The sequence below is a fragment of the Epinephelus moara genome, chromosome 24, assembly GCF_006386435.1.
Source record: "Epinephelus moara isolate mb chromosome 24, YSFRI_EMoa_1.0, whole genome shotgun sequence".
Taxonomy (NCBI): domain Eukaryota; kingdom Metazoa; phylum Chordata; class Actinopteri; order Perciformes; family Serranidae; genus Epinephelus; species Epinephelus moara.
In genome coordinates this window covers 44123415-44129054 of record NC_065529.1, presented here as the reverse complement: position 1 = coordinate 44129054, position 5640 = coordinate 44123415, and the positions used below count along the sequence as shown (strand labels likewise).

General features: G+C 39.2%; 1 protein-coding gene across 3 annotated transcripts in view; it reads right to left on the bottom strand.

Moving 5' to 3' along the window:
• The window catches only part of LOC126385587 (zinc finger protein OZF-like), a 98696-nt gene that overhangs the window by 77009 nt on the left and 16047 nt on the right, over positions 1-5640 (bottom strand). The window lies entirely within an intron of this gene.

Here is a 5640-nt window from a genome sequence, read left to right as displayed (position 1 = left end):
CTATTCTTTGTGTGTGGAATATAACCACTGGTATTCCTCTGACTTCATGTGTGTTTATGTACCATCTTAAATCCTTGTTAATGTAATGTTTCATTGTTTATCTATCTGTTTTTTCGCTCTCCTTCCATAACGTTAATGTTTGCATATCTGCCGACCGTGTTACTTCCGGTGTTCCGAGGGCAACCCCTGTATTTGACGTCCAACGCTATGAACTGTGGGTAATTTCCTTACCGTAAGTCCGCATCGATGCTGACCTACGGTAAGGGGGCATAAAGGGCTCACTCACTGACTCGACGATTTGACAATGGGACAGCCCTCACACACTCACGCACTTCACATGAACGCGTCTCTGAAGTCCGTGAGTCTGTAAGGGATCGGATTGGAATTGGGCCTATGTCTATGCGACTTCATCCCGACTTGCTGTAAATTGACGGCGATAAAACCGCGAGAGCGAGGCGGCCGCAGTTTTTATAGCCAGGCCATTTGCACAATTTCTAATGTAAAACATATCAAGTTGCGCCACATCTGATCTCTGCAAACTGGTGTGATCATTAGGCGATGTTACACATTTTAACCACAGGGTGGCAGTAGTGGTTAAACCTGGCTTTTCCCAGCTGCTGGAGCTACAAGGCTTCAATCTGTCGACCACACTCAATCAGCTGTTATTTTTAATTTCATCATAATTCTTGCAGTTACGAAAACGATGTTGCACTGGAAATTAAGCTTCTATTATTCAAACTTGACTCACCTTTACATCCTCCACAGCTTTTTTTTAAATACATTTCCAGTGCTGTAAATTGTTCAAATGTGTGCAGTTTAAATGTAAAATTAAACAATGTATTAAGACTTGCTTTGCTGGTTTTTAAATGGAGTATATCTGGTATGAATTTTAACAGTAACATGAACACCACCACACACTGCTGCAATCAATAATCAAGTCAGGAAAAACTTCCAAAACTATTTTATTATATTATTTTAAAGGTTGAATGAAGTCTCTCGCTGTCTGGACGAGGAGGAGGCGGCGGCGGCGGCAGCAACATCGTTTTCGTAACTGCAAGAATTATGATGAAATTAAAAATAATAGCTGATTGAGTGTGGTCGACAGATTGAAGCCTTGTAGCTCCAGCAGCTGGGAAAAGCCAGTTTTAACCACTACTGCCACCCTGTGGTTAAAATGTGTAACATCGCCTAATGATCACACCAGTTTGCAGAGATCAGATGTGATGTTTTACATTAGAAATTGTGCTAATGATTACTGGTGAACATGGAAATAACTGCAACGAGTAGCATCTCAAAATAAATGTTTTAGCTAGGATTGTTCAGATAATTATGACATAAAAACAAAACAAAAAGCAAGACTAATAAATAGAAATTGCATGACGAGTAATACATTTGGACTTCATACATTTTGAAAAATATTGTAGGCATTATTTGACACAGAGCTAGAGGCAAACCACTTTTAGAAGTGCTGCAAAGGGGGAAACTTATGACGCTGACACACACAAGCCCAAGTCTCTCACAGAGGTAGGCTAGTGCTCTGGTTGGTTCACGGTTAAATGTACAATACAATGATTAAGGTTTTGTTTAGCCTATTTATTTTATATACCGATAAATTCTGAGCAAAGCGTTTCCAGCCACGGTGATTATACTTTCATGCAGATCAGTAATTAATCCTTTGAATTTTAGTAATTTCCTCGAGCAATACAAAAGAGCAACACAGCAGCCAAGTCTTGTGGATCCGTTGTTTTGGTCTCGCTGTGACAACTAAAATGCCACTTTCTTGCAGCGTTTAAATTAAAAACTGCCGTAAAAAGCGGCGTCTTAGCGTTGAAATAGTGGCGATATATGGCACTTTCGGTTTTCCATAGAGGTCTCCCTCTCAGCAGAGCACCCACGGCACACGTTAAATAGCCTGTAACCATAACAACTGTGTGACACAAACTCAGTGCTTTAGTAATTAAATAATGACAAACTCAGTGCTTTAGTAATTAAATAATGTCGGGCTCGGTTCGGTTTCGGACATAACAAAACAAAATGACTGTCAGGTTCGGACAGAAATATGCGGTCCGTACTGCACTCTAAAGGCCAAAACACACCGGCGGCGTCATATGACGGCCGTCGTCATATGACGGCGGCGTCATTGACGCGAGTCAAGTGCCACCCCAACACACACAAAAAGTGTCGCGCTGCGGGGCGTCAGCCGGATTTCTATTGAAGTACAAAATAGCGCTTTTTCAAGGGCGGTGACGCTGGGAAAAATAGGACAATAGCGTAAAGTGCTAAATATAAATATAAATATAAATATAAATATAAATATAAATGTTAAATCTAAATATTAAATCTAAAATAAATATAAATGTTAAATCTAAATATTAAATCTAAATCTAAATCTAAATGTTACATCTAAATGCTAAATCTAAATCTAAATGTTCTGGGTGAAACTAAATATTCAGCTAATATGCAAATTCACACTGCCGGTCAACTGGAAGTACCAAAATAAAAGCTCGAGATGGTCAGACTGTGTTTATAGAATCAAATAACGAATTAAAACCAACTTATTGGGGGAAATGAACACTTGAACATACATTAACGTGATAATAACTACCTAAAATAATAAGAAACATGTTTGGAGAAATTCACGTCACTATATCACCGTTTAGACTAATCTGATGTTTATAAAGTCTATAAACACAATGATTGAACAAACATTACCATTTCTGTGTGCACGTTTTGTAAATAACATGGTTATCGTAGATTAGCGGGGCTAACCGTTAGCTCTTAAACCCGTTAGCGGTGTCTGTAATGACTCATTAACTCTTAAACGGTCCGTGAAAAAAAAAAATTTTTCAAGGGGATGTCTTACAGTGTGTTCACACCGGGCACGAGGCGAATTTTTTGCGCGATAAGATTACATACAAAGTCAATGTAAAGACGCGATTAGACGCGAATTTGTGCCGGCGGCGCGAATGACACGAATGGCGCAACGCGAATGACGCGACGTGACGCGAATGGAGCAAACACGCGAAATTCGCATCATTCGCCTCTTCACGCAAGTTCAAAATATTGAACTCGAGCGAAATATTCGCTTGATGCTGTGTCGGGGCAGCCTATCAGCGTTGAGATTTTCCTGTCGTCACCGACGTCACTGACGTGCTGCTGCCGTTGTAGTAAACAACTTTCATTCAGGCGACATGTGACTCGCCAGATACAGTGAATATTTATTGATTTTCACACGTCAAAAACTGCCACTGTCTCGCTGTAGTAAACAACATTCATTCAGGCGACATGTGACTTGCCGGATACAGTGAATATTTATTGATTTTCACACGCAAAAAACTCACCGGCGACAGATGGATATTTATTTTGGTGCTAATATTCAATGCAGGCTCCACTTCACCGATGGCGACTGGGATGCTCGCCCTCACTGCAGGTGTCTGGGTTATGGAGAATGCAGGTAGCCTTCACACACTTCTCTGCCATATCTGGATGGACCTCAATGGTCAACAACTGCCCCGCGTTGTTCCGAAAATGGAGGACAAGCTATTAATAGCTGTTTGTGGCCACCCTGAGCTTTATGACGTTACGTCCCCAAATTATAAGCTTCGGACCAAGAAAGACCTGGCGTGGAGGAAAGTGAGTGAGAAGGTCGGTCTGCCTGGTAAGTTTTGAAAATTGATTCCAACTATCGGCTGTACGTTTCTATCAACAAAGTTAGCACTAACATTAGCCCCAGTTAGCACAACCGATGTAGCTTGCTTTCCAGCCGGCATACTTGTCTGATTTACTAGCGGTGTGAACACACTGTTACTCGCGCGAATGACTCACGTGAATGTCGCGAGTAAAAAAAAAAATTCCAGCGGTCAAACTCAAGCGAGTAGAGCGAGGCAAATATTTTACTCGCGCCTGGTGTGAACACACTGTTAGTTACAACATGATTGAGCTAGCAAAGCAGTTTTGTGTTGCGATGTGTGGTATTTATTCAGTTTTGGGAAATCACGATGTCTAGAAAGCATCAGTGGCTGCAGCAGCAGCAGCAGCAGCAGCAGCAAAGCTAACATCAGGACGTCATCTGTTAAAAGCCTCCCGTTGTCGGATACGACATGACACTACTCCAGTTAGCTCAATCATGTTGTAACTAAGACATCTGCTGGAAAAAAATATTTTTTTAACGGACCGTTTAGACTTAATGAGTCATTACAGACACTGCTAACGGGGCTAACAGCTAACGGTTAGCCCCGCTAATCTACAATAATCATGTTATTAATTTCAGAACGTGATAGTAGGCTAATGTTTGTTCAGTCATTGTGTTTATAGACTTTATAAACACCAGATTAGTCTAAACAGTGATATAGTGACGTGAAAAATGTGAGATATTCATATATATGTAGCTAAACTCTGCTGGTTTTCTACCCGGAAGTATTTGTAAACAACAAGGTGATTCCCTCCGAAGGGACACTAACAACTCAAAGTACACATCAAATAAAATTTCTCTAAGTTAGTTTCTTGTTATTTTAGGTAGTTATTATCATACTAGTGTATGTTCAAGTGTCCATTTCCATTTTACATTTAAATTCGTTATTTGATTCGATAAACACAGTCTGACCATCTTGAGCTTTTATTTTAGTACTTTCGGTGACCGGCAGTGTGAATTTGCATATTAGCTAAATATTTAGTTTCACCCAGAACATTTAGATTTAACATTTAGATTTAGATTTAATATTTAGATTTAGATTTAACATTTATATTGAATATTTAGATTTGGATTTAATATTTAGATTTAACATTTAGATTTAGGCTTAGATTTAGCATTTAGATTTAGATTTAATATTTAGATTTAGAATTTAGATTTAACATTTAGATTTAGAATTTAGATTTAACATTTAGATTTAGATTTAGATTTAACATTTAGATTTAACTATTTAATATATTTCTAATTTAACAAATATTGCTGTAAATGTGGTAAAAGGTGACGTTAAAAAATTCACAGCACTTTTTTAAACATTGTTTGAAGCTAAATGTGGCAAAATGTTAGTGTTATTTTCAGCGTGAGCCACTTTACAAACGGCACGCCATACACTAGTACCTCATCAGATGATCATTGATCATTCCTGACCGTGTTCGCTTCATTTTTGCTCCTCTCCAGTTTGTCGAGGTTGGCTGACACACCTGGAGGTATGCACAGAAGAGTCCTGGCTTTCCATTTCCTCGTCCTCTCCTGACGACCACTCATAATTTAATTCAAATGTAATTTGGGGGAAAATATCTATCCATCTTCATGGTGTAACGCTATAGTGTCAGTTTGCGTCAATGTAGCGAGTGTGACAGTTGGTTAATTAACGGTTGTATTTATATTTATAATAGGCCTACCTGTAAGCGGAGTGATTTTACTGTTACAAGTCCCAGTGATGTTATACTCTATATCAGCACTCACGGAATGCCTGTCGTCCAATCAAATTACTCGGTAGGAAGTCGGAAAAAATTGTTGTATAATAGAAATTATAATTGCCAACCATTGGAAGCGGAACACGTGAAAACCTCATGTATTTCACCGTCGGAACTTAATAGTGTAACATCCAGCGGAAGCAAACAAAACAAAGCCCTCAGTTGCGTTTCCCAAATGACTGAGTTAACTTCAGGAGG